Raw genomic sequence first — 12446 nt, 5'->3', positions numbered from 1 at the left:
TTTCAGCAATTATGGTTGGAGATTCACACCTACTCACAGCCGAACAACTCCGCTACCGCATTTGATGGTGTATAGTCGGGCATTCTCACCCTTTCTCATCAGCTTTTTGCAAATTATGATCTGACATTCACACCTACTTCCAGTCGAACAGCTCTGCTCCCGCTTTTGATTATGTTTGGTTAGATATTCGAACCTTTTCTTAACTGCTTTTTACAAACTTTGGTCGGACGTTCACAATATCTTGCAGCCGAACACCTCCGCTTCCGCTTTTGATGGTGTATATTCGGGCATACGAACCTTTTCTTACCCGCTTTTTACAAACCAATGTCGGACTTTCACACCTTCTCTTAGCTGAACAACTCCGCTCCCTCTTTTGATTGTGTACAGTCGGGTAATTTAACCTTTTCTTACCCGCTTTTTACCATCTATGGTCGGACATTCACACCGTCTTACAGCGGAACACCTCCGCTCCCTCTTTTGATGATGTATGGTTAGGCATTCGCACCTTTTCTTACCCATTTTTCAGTAATTATGGGTAGACATTCACACCTTCTTGCAGCTGAACACCTCCTCTCCCGCTTATGATCATGTGCAGTTTGATATTTGAAAATTTTCTTTCATGTTTTCTAGCAATTATTGATGGACATTCAGACGGTCTTGCAGCTGAACACCTCCGCTCCCACTTTTGATGGTGTATAGTCGGGCTTTCGAGCCTTTTCTTCCCCGGTTTTTACAAATTATGGTTGGACATTCAGACCTTCTTGCAGCCGAAAACCTCCACTCCCTCTTTTGATCATACATTGTCGGGCATTCGCACCTTTTCTTACCCGCTTTTTACAAACCATGGTTGGACTTTCACACCTTTTAGTAGCCGAACAACTCCGCTCCCGCTATTGATTGTGTACAGTCGGGTATTTTAACCTTTTCTTACCCGCTTTTTACCAACTATGGTTGGACATTCACACCTTCTTACAGCAGAACACCTCCGCTCCCTGTTTTGATTATGTATGGTTTGACATTCGCACCTTCTCTCACCCGCCTTTTACTATGGTCGGCCATTCACAGCTTCCTCTCCACCATACTTGTATGGTGGGATATTCACACCCACTTGCATCCGAAGACCTCCGCCCCCACTTTTGTTGATATTTAGTCGGTCATTCGCACCTTACCCGCTTTTGGCAAACTATGGCCTTCTTGCAGCCAAACACCTCTGATCTCGCTTTTGATGATGTAAGGTTGGGCATTCAGACCTTGCTTCACCTGCTTTTCACCAAATATAGTCGGACATTCACACCCACTTGCATCCGAAGACCTCCGCCCCAAATTTTGTTGATATTTAGTCGGACATTCGCACCTTACCCGCTTTTGGCAAACTATGGCCTTCTTGCAGCCAAACACCTCTGATCTCGCTTTTGATGATGTAAGGTTGGGCATTCAGACCTTGCTTCACCTGCTTTTCACCAAATATAGTCGGACATTCACACCTTCTTGCAGCCGAACACTTCCGCTCCACCTTTTAGTGTTCTATCACACCTTTTTTTCACCGCATTTTATACATTATCGTTGGAAATTTTCAACCACTATCATCCGAAGACCTCTCCTCCCGCTTTTGTTAATATATTTGAACTTTAGTCGGACATTCAAACCTTCTTGCAGCTGAACCACCTCCGCTCCATGTTTTGATCATATATGGTCTGGCAATACTACCTTTTCTTACCCGTTTGTGAGTAATTATGGCTGGACATTCACACCTACTTGCAGCCGAACACAACCTCTCTCGATTTTGATGATGTATGGACCGGCATTCTTACCTTTTCTAACACATTTTTCAGCAATTATGGTCGGAGATTCACACCTACTCACAGCCGAACAACTCCGCTCCCGCATTTGATGGTGTATAGTCGGGCATTCTCACCCTTTCTCATCAGCTTTTTGCAAATTATGATCTGACATTCACACCTACTTGCAGTCGAACAGCTCTGCTCCCGCTTTTGACTATGTATGGTTGGATATTCGAACCTTTTCTTAACTGCTTTTTACAAACTTTGGTTGGACGTTCACACCTTCTTGTAGCTGAACACATGCACTCCTGCTTTTGATGATGTATGGTTGGGCATTCGCACCTTTTTTTTACCCATTTTTCAGGTATTATGGGTGGACATTCACACCTTCTTGCAGCTGAACACCTCCTCTCCCACTTATGATCATGTGTGGTTTGATTTTCGAAAATTTTCTTTCATGTTTTCTAGCAATTATTGATGGACATTTAGACCTTCTTGCAGCTGAACACCACCTCTCCCGATTTTGATTATGTATGGACCGGCATTTTTACCTTTTCTAACACATTTTTCAGCAATTATGGTTGGAGATTCACACCTACTCACAGCCGAACAACTCCGCTACCGCATTTGATGGTGTATAGTCGGGCATTCTCACCCTTTCTCATCAGCTTTTTGCAAATTATGATCTGACATTCACACCTACTTGCAGTCGAACAGCTCTGCTCCCGCTTTTGATTATGTATGGTTGGATATTCGAACCTTTTCTTAACTGCTTTTTACAAACTTTGGTTGGACGTTCACACCTTCTTGTAGCCGAACACATGCACTCCTGCTTTTGATGATGTATGGTTGGGCATTCGCACCTTTTTTTTACCCATTTTTCAGGTATTATGGTTGGACATTCACACCTTCTTGCAGCTGAACACCTCCTCTCCCACTTATGATCATGTGTGGTTTGATTTTCGAAAATTTTCTTTCATGTTTTCTAGCAATTATTGATGGACATTTAGACCTTCTTGCAGCTGAACACCACCTCTCTCGATTTTGATGATGTATGGACCGGCATTTTTACCTTTTCTAACACATTTTTCAGCAATTATGGTTGGAGATTCACACCTACTCACAGCCGAACAACTCCGCTACCGCATTTGATGGTGTATAGTCGGGCATTCTCACCCTTTCTCATCAGCTTTTTGCAAATTATGATCTGACATTCACACCTACTTCCAGTCGAACAGCTCTGCTCCCGCTTTTGATTATGTTTGGTTAGATATTCGAACCTTTTCTTAACTGCTTTTTACAAACTTTGGTCGGACGTTCACAATATCTTGCAGCCGAACACCTCCGCTTCCGCTTTTGATGGTGTATATTCGGGCATACGAACCTTTTCTTACCCGCTTTTTACAAACCAAGGTCGGACTTTCACACCTTCTCTTAGCTGAACAACTCCGCTCCCTCTTTTGATTGTGTACAGTCGGGTAATTTAACCTTTTCTTACCCGCTTTTTACCATCTATGGTCGGACATTCACACCGTCTTACAGCGGAACACCTCCGCTCCCTCTTTTGATGATGTATGGTTAGGCATTCGCACCTTTTCTTACCCATTTTTCAGTAATTATGGGTAGACATTCACACCTTCTTGCAGCTGAACACCTCCTCTCCCGCTTATGATCATGTGCAGTTTGATATTCGAAAATTTTCTTTCATGTTTTCTAGCAATTATTGATGGACATTCAGACCGTCTTGCAGCTGAACACCTCCGCTCCCACTTTTGATGATGTATAGTCGGGCTTTCGAGCCTTTTCTTCCCCGGTTTTTACAAATTATGGTTGGACATTCAGACCTTCTTGCAGCCGAAAACCTCCACTCCCTCTTTTGATCATACATTGTCGGGCATTCGCACCTTTTCTTACCCGCTTTTTACAAACCATGGTCGGACTTTCACACCTTTTAGTAGCCGAACAACTCCGCTCCCGCTATTGATTGTGTACAGTCGGGTATTTTAACCTTTTCTTACCCGCTTTTTACCAACTACGGTTGGACATTCACACCTTCTTACAGCAGAACACCTCCGCTCCCTGTTTTGATTATGTATGGTTTGACATTCGCACCTTCTCTCACCCGCCTTTTACTATGGTCGGCCATTCACAGCTTCCTCTCCACCATACTTGTATGGTGGGATATTCACACCCACTTGCATCCGAAGACCTCCGCCCCCACTTTTGTTGATATTTAGTCGGTCATTCGCACCTTACCCGCTTTTGGCAAACTATGGCCTTCTTGCAGCCAAACACCTCTGATCTCGCTTTTGATGATGTAAGGTTGGGCATTCAGACCTTGCTTCACCTGCTTTTCACCAAATATAGTCGGACATTCACACCCACTTGCATCCGAAGACCTCCGCCCCAAATTTTGTTGATATTTAGTCGGACATTCGCACCTTACCCGCTTTTGGCAAACTATGGCCTTCTTGCAGCCAAACACCTCTGATCTCGCTTTTGATGATGTAAGGTTGGGCATTCAGACCTTGCTTCACCTGCTTTTCACCAAATATAGTCGGACATTCACACCTTCTTGCAGCCGAACACTTCCGCTCCACCTTTTAGTGTTCTATCACACCTTTTTTTCACCGCATTTTATACATTATCGTTGGAAATTTTCAACCACTATCATCCGAAGACCTCTCCTCCCGCTTTTGTTAATATATTTGAACTTTAGTCGGACATTCAAACCTTCTTGCAGCTGAACCACCTCCGCTCCATGTTTTGATCATATATGGTCTGGCAATACTACCTTTTCTTACCCGTTTGTGAGTAATTATGGCTGGACATTCACACCTACTTGCAGCCGAACACAACCTCTCTCGATTTTGATGATGTATGGACCGGCATTCTTACCTTTTCTAACACATTTTTCAGCAATTATGGTCGGAGATTCACACCTACTCACAGCCGAACAACTCCGCTCCCGCATTTGATGGTGTATAGTCGGGCATTCTCACCCTTTCTCATCAGCTTTTTGCAAATTATGATCTGACATTCACACCTACTTGCAGTCGAACAGCTCTGCTCCCGCTTTTGACTATGTATGGTTGGATATTCGAACCTTTTCTTAACTGCTTTTTACAAACTTTGGTTGGACGTTCACACCTTCTTGTAGCTGAACACATGCACTCCAGCTTTTGATGATGTATGGTTGGGCATTCGCACCTTTTTTTTACCCATTTTTCAGGTATTATGGGTGGACATTCACACCTTCTTGCAGCTGAACACCTCCTCTCCCACTTATGATCATGTGTGGTTTGATTTTCGAAAATTTTCTTTCATGTTTTCTAGCAATTATTGATGGACATTTAGACCTTCTTGCAGCTGAACACCACCTCTCCCGATTTTGATTATGTATGGACCGGCATTTTTACCTTTTCTAACACATTTTTCAGCAATTATGGTTGGAGATTCACACCTACTCACAGCCGAACAACTCCGCTACCGCATTTGATGGTGTATAGTCGGGCATTCTCACCCTTTCTCATCAGCTTTTTGCAAATTATGATCTGACATTCACACCTACTTGCAGTCGAACAGCTCTGCTCCCGCTTTTGATTATGTATGGTTGGATATTCGAACCTTTTCTTAACTGCTTTTTACAAACTTTGGTTGGACGTTCACACCTTCTTGTAGCCGAACACATGCACTCCTGCTTTTGATGATGTATGGTTGGGCATTCGCACCTTTTTTTTACCCATTTTTCAGGTATTATGGTTGGACATTCACACCTTCTTGCAGCTGAACACCTCCTCTCCCACTTATGATCATGTGTGGTTTGATTTTCGAAAATTTTCTTTCATGTTTTCTAGCAATTATTGATGGACATTTAGACCTTCTTGCAGCTGAACACCACCTCTCTCGATTTTGATGATGTATGGACCGGCATTTTTACCTTTTCTAACACATTTTTCAGCAATTATGGTTGGAGATTCACACCTACTCACAGCCGAACAACTCCGCTACCGCATTTGATGGTGTATAGTCGGGCATTCTCACCCTTTCTCATCAGCTTTTTGCAAATTATGATCTGACATTCACACCTACTTCCAGTCGAACAGCTCTGCTCCCGCTTTTGATTATGTTTGGTTAGATATTCGAACCTTTTCTTAACTGCTTTTTACAAACTTTGGTCGGACGTTCACAATATCTTGCAGCCGAACACCTCCGCTTCCGCTTTTGATGGTGTATATTCGGGCATACGAACCTTTTCTTACCCGCTTTTTACAAACCAAGGTCGGACTTTCACACCTTCTCTTAGCTGAACAACTCCGCTCCCTCTTTTGATTGTGTACAGTCGGGTAATTTAACCTTTTCTTACCCGCTTTTTACCATCTATGGTCGGACATTCACACCGTTTTACAGCGGAACACCTCCGCTCCCTCTTTTGATGATGTATGGTTAGGCATTCGCACCTTTTCTTACCCATTTTTCAGTAATTATGGGTAGACATTCACACCTTCTTGCAGCTGAACACCTCCTCTCCCGCTTATGATCATGTGCAGTTTGATATTCGAAAATTTTCTTTCATGTTTTCTAGCAATTATTGATGGACATTCAGACCGTCTTGCAGCTGAACACCTCCGCTCCCACTTTTGATGATGTATAGTCGGGCTTTCGAGCCTTTTCTTCCCCGGTTTTTACAAATTATGGTTGGACATTCAGACCTTCTTGCAGCCGAAAACCTCCACTCCCTCTTTTGATCATACATTGTCGGGCATTCGCACCTTTTCTTACCCGCTTTTTACAAACCATGGTCGGACTTTCACACCTTTTAGTAGCCGAACAACTCCGCTCCCGCTATTGATTGTGTACAGTCGGGTATTTTAACCTTTTCTTACCCGCTTTTTACCAACTACGGTTGGACATTCACACCTTCTTACAGCAGAACACCTCCGCTCCCTGTTTTGATTATGTATGGTTTGACATTCGCACCTTCTCTCACCCGCCTTTTACTATGGTCGGCCATTCACAGCTTCCTCTCCACCATACTTGTATGGTGGGATATTCACACCCACTTGCATCCGAAGACCTCCGCCCCCACTTTTGTTGATATTTAGTCGGTCATTCGCACCTTACCCGCTTTTGGCAAACTATGGCCTTCTTGCAGCCAAACACCTCTGATCTCGCTTTTGATGATGTAAGGTTGGGCATTCAGACCTTGCTTCACCTGCTTTTCACCAAATATAGTCGGACATTCACACCCACTTGCATCCGAAGACCTCCGCCCCAAATTTTGTTGATATTTAGTCGGACATTCGCACCTTACCCGCTTTTGGCAAACTATGGCCTTCTTGCAGCCAAACACCTCTGATCTCGCTTTTGATGATGTAAGGTTGGGCATTCAGACCTTGCTTCACCTGCTTTTCACCAAATATAGTCGGACATTCACACCTTCTTGCAGCCGAACACTTCCGCTCCACCTTTTAGTGTTCTATCACACCTTTTTTTCACCGCATTTTATACATTATCGTTGGAAATTTTCAACCACTATCATCCGAAGACCTCTCCTCCCGCTTTTGTTAATATATTTGAACTTTAGTCGGACATTCAAACCTTCTTGCAGCTGAACCACCTCCGCTCCATGTTTTGATCATATATGGTCTGGCAATACTACCTTTTCTTACCCGTTTGTGAGTAATTATGGCTGGACATTCACACCTACTTGCAGCCGAACACAACCTCTCTCGATTTTGATGATGTATGGACCGGCATTCTTACCTTTTCTAACACATTTTTCAGCAATTATGGTCGGAGATTCACACCTACTCACAGCCGAACAACTCCGCTCCCGCATTTGATGGTGTATAGTCGGGCATTCTCACCCTTTCTCATCAGCTTTTTGCAAATTATGATCTGACATTCACACCTACTTGCAGTCGAACAGCTCTGCTCCCGCTTTTGACTATGTATGGTTGGATATTCGAACCTTTTCTTAACTGCTTTTTACAAACTTTGGTTGGACGTTCACACCTTCTTGTAGCTGAACACATGCACTCCTGCTTTTGATGATGTATGGTTGGGCATTCGCACCTTTTTTTTACCCATTTTTCAGGTATTATGGGTGGACATTCACACCTTCTTGCAGCTGAACACCTCCTCTCCCACTTATGATCATGTGTGGTTTGATTTTCGAAAATTTTCTTTCATGTTTTCTAGCAATTATTGATGGACATTTAGACCTTCTTGCAGCTGAACACCACCTCTCCCGATTTTGATTATGTATGGACCGGCATTTTTACCTTTTCTAACACATTTTTCAGCAATTATGGTTGGAGATTCACACCTACTCACAGCCGAACAACTCCGCTACCGCATTTGATGGTGTATAGTCGGGCATTCTCACCCTTTCTCATCAGCTTTTTGCAAATTATGATCTGACATTCACACCTACTTGCAGTCGAACAGCTCTGCTCCCGCTTTTGATTATGTATGGTTGGATATTCGAACCTTTTCTTAACTGCTTTTTACAAACTTTGGTTGGACGTTCACACCTTCTTGTAGCCGAACACATGCACTCCTGCTTTTGATGATGTATGGTTGGGCATTCGCACCTTTTTTTTACCCATTTTTCAGGTATTATGGTTGGACATTCACACCTTCTTGCAGCTGAACACCTCCTCTCCCACTTATGATCATGTGTGGTTTGATTTTCGAAAATTTTCTTTCATGTTTTCTAGCAATTATTGATGGACATTTAGACCTTCTTGCAGCTGAACACCACCTCTCCCGATTTTGATTATGTATGGACCGGCATTTTTACCTTTTCTAACACATTTTTCAGCAATTATGGTTGGAGATTCACACCTACTCACAGCCGAACAACTCCGCTACCGCATTTGATGGTGTATAGTCGGGCATTCTCACCCTTTCTCATCAGCTTTTTGCAAATTATGATCTGACATTCACACCTACTTCCAGTCGAACAGCTCTGCTCCCGCTTTTGATTATGTTTGGTTAGATATTCGAACCTTTTCTTAACTGCTTTTTACAAACTTTGGTCGGACGTTCACAATATCTTGCAGCCGAACACCTCCGCTTCCGCTTTTGATGGTGTATATTCGGGCATACGAACCTTTTCTTACCCGCTTTTTACAAACCAAGGTCGGACTTTCACACCTTCTCTTAGCTGAACAACTCCGCTCCCTCTTTTGATTGTGTACAGTCGGGTAATTTAACCTTTTCTTACCCGCTTTTTACCATCTATGGTCGGACATTCACACCGTTTTACAGCGGAACACCTCCGCTCCCTCTTTTGATGATGTATGGTTAGGCATTCGCACCTTTTCTTACCCATTTTTCAGTAATTATGGGTAGACATTCACACCTTCTTGCAGCTGAACACCTCCTCTCCCGCTTATGATCATGTGCAGTTTGATATTCGAAAATTTTCTTTCATGTTTTCTAGCAATTATTGATGGACATTCAGACCGTCTTGCAGCTGAACACCTCCGCTCCCACTTTTGATGATGTATAGTCGGGCTTTCGAGCCTTTTCTTCCCCGGTTTTTACAAATTATGGTTGGACATTCAGACCTTCTTGCAGCCGAAAACCTCCACTCCCTCTTTTGATCATACATTGTCGGGCATTCGCACCTTTTCTTACCCGCTTTTTACAAACCATGGTCGGACTTTCACACCTTTTAGTAGCCGAACAACTCCGCTCCCGCTATTGATTGTGTACAGTCGGGTATTTTAACCTTTTCTTACCCGCTTTTTACCAACTACGGTTGGACATTCACACCTTCTTACAGCAGAACACCTCCGCTCCCTGTTTTGATTATGTATGGTTTGACATTCGCACCTTCTCTCACCCGCCTTTTACTATGGTCGGCCATTCACAGCTTCCTCTCCACCATACTTGTATGGTGGGATATTCACACCCACTTGCATCCGAAGACCTCCGCCCCCACTTTTGTTGATATTTAGTCGGTCATTCGCACCTTACCCGCTTTTGGCAAACTATGGCCTTCTTGCAGCCAAACACCTCTGATCTCGCTTTTGATGATGTAAGGTTGGGCATTCAGACCTTGCTTCACCTGCTTTTCACCAAATATAGTCGGACATTCACACCCACTTGCATCCGAAGACCTCCGCCCCAAATTTTGTTGATATTTAGTCGGACATTCGCACCTTACCCGCTTTTGGCAAACTATGGCCTTCTTGCAGCCAAACACCTCTGATCTCGCTTTTGATGATGTAAGGTTGGGCATTCAGACCTTGCTTCACCTGCTTTTCACCAAATATAGTCGGACATTCACACCTTCTTGCAGCCGAACACTTCCGCTCCACCTTTTAGTGTTCTATCACACCTTTTTTTCACCGCATTTTATACATTATGGTTGGAAATTTTCAACCACTATCATCCGAAGACCTCTCCTCCCGCTTTTGTTAATATATTTGAACTTTAGTCGGACATTCAAACCTTCTTGCAGCTGAACCACCTCCGCTCCATGTTTTGATCATATATGGTCTGGCAATACTACCTTTTCTTACCCGTTTGTGAGTAATTATGGCTGGACATTCACACCTACTTGCAGCCGAACACAACCTCTCTCGATTTTGATGATGTATGGACCGGCATTCTTACCTTTTCTAACACATTTTTCAGCAATTATGGTCGGAGATTCACACCTACTCACAGCCGAACAACTCCGCTCCCGCATTTGATGGTGTATAGTCGGGCATTCTCACCCTTTCTCATCAGCTTTTTGCAAATTATGATCTGACATTCACACCTACTTGCAGTCGAACAGCTCTGCTCCCGCTTTTGACTATGTATGGTTGGATATTCGAACCTTTTCTTAACTGCTTTTTACAAACTTTGGTTGGACGTTCACACCTTCTTGTAGCTGAACACATGCACTCCTGCTTTTGATGATGTATGGTTGGGCATTCGCACCTTTTTTTTACCCATTTTTCAGGTATTATGGGTGGACATTCACACCTTCTTGCAGCTGAACACCTCCTCTCCCACTTATGATCATGTGTGGTTTGATTTTCGAAAATTTTCTTTCATGTTTTCTAGCAATTATTGATGGACATTTAGACCTTCTTGCAGCTGAACACCACCTCTCCCGATTTTGATTATGTATGGACCGGCATTTTTACCTTTTCTAACACATTTTTCAGCAATTATGGTTGGAGATTCACACCTACTCACAGCCGAACAACTCCGCTACCGCATTTGATGGTGTATAGTCGGGCATTCTCACCCTTTCTCATCAGCTTTTTGCAAATTATGATCTGACATTCACACCTACTTGCAGTCGAACAGCTCTGCTCCCGCTTTTGATTATGTATGGTTGGATATTCGAACCTTTTCTTAACTGCTTTTTACAAACTTTGGTTGGACGTTCACACCTTCTTGTAGCCGAACACATGCACTCCTGCTTTTGATGATGTATGGTTGGGCATTCGCACCTTTTTTTTACCCATTTTTCAGGTATTATGGTTGGACATTCACACCTTCTTGCAGCTGAACACCTCCTCTCCCACTTATGATCATGTGTGGTTTGATTTTCGAAAATTTTCTTTCATGTTTTCTAGCAATTATTGATGGACATTTAGACCTTCTTGCAGCTGAACACCACCTCTCCCGATTTTGATTATGTATGGACCGGCATTTTTACCTTTTCTAACACATTTTTCAGCAATTATGGTTGGAGATTCACACCTACTCACAGCCGAACAACTCCGCTACCGCATTTGATGGTGTATAGTCGGGCATTCTCACCCTTTCTCATCAGCTTTTTGCAAATTATGATCTGACATTCACAACTACTTCCAGTCGAACAGCTCTGCTCCCGCTTTTGATAATGTTTGGTTAGATATTCGAACCTTTTCTTAACTGCTTTTTACAAACTTTGGTCGGACGTTCACAATATCTTGCAGCCGAACACCTCCGCTTCCGCTTTTGATGGTGTATATTCGGGCATACGAACCTTTTCTTACCCGCTTTTTACAAACCAAGGTCGGACTTTCACACCTTCTCTTAGCTGAACAACTCCGCTCCCTCTTTTGATTGTGTACAGTCGGGTAATTTAACCTTTTCTTACCCGCTTTTTACCATCTATGGTCGGACATTCACACCGTCTTACAGCGGAACACCTCCGCTCCCTCTTTTGATGATGTATGGTTAGGCATTCGCACCTTTTCTTACCCATTTTTCAGTAATTATGGGTAGACATTCACACCTTCTTGCAGCTGAACACCTCCTCTCCCGCTTATGATCATGTGCAGTTTGATATTCGAAAATTTTCTTTCATGTTTTCTAGCAATTATTGATGGACATTCAGACCGTCTTGCAGCTGAACACCTCCGCTCCCACTTTTGATGGTGTATAGTCGGGCTTTCGAGCCTTTTCTTCCCCGGTTTTTACAAATTATGGTTGGACATTCAGACCTTCTTGCAGCCGAAAACCTCCACTCCCTCTTTTGATCATACATTGTCGGGCATTCGCACCTTTTCTTACCCGCTTTTTACAAACCATGGTCGGACTTTCACACCTTTTAGTAGCCGAACAACTCCGCTCCCGCTATTGATTGTGTACAGTCGGGTATTTTAACCTTTTCTTACCCGCTTTTTACCAACTATGGTTGGACATTCACACCTTCTTACA

The sequence above is a fragment of the Leuresthes tenuis genome, unplaced genomic scaffold, assembly GCF_036924035.1.
Source record: "Leuresthes tenuis unplaced genomic scaffold, fLeuTen1.0.hap1 SCAF_91, whole genome shotgun sequence".
Taxonomy (NCBI): Eukaryota; Metazoa; Chordata; class Actinopteri; order Atheriniformes; family Atherinopsidae; genus Leuresthes; species Leuresthes tenuis.
This window is presented reverse-complemented; position numbering follows the sequence as displayed.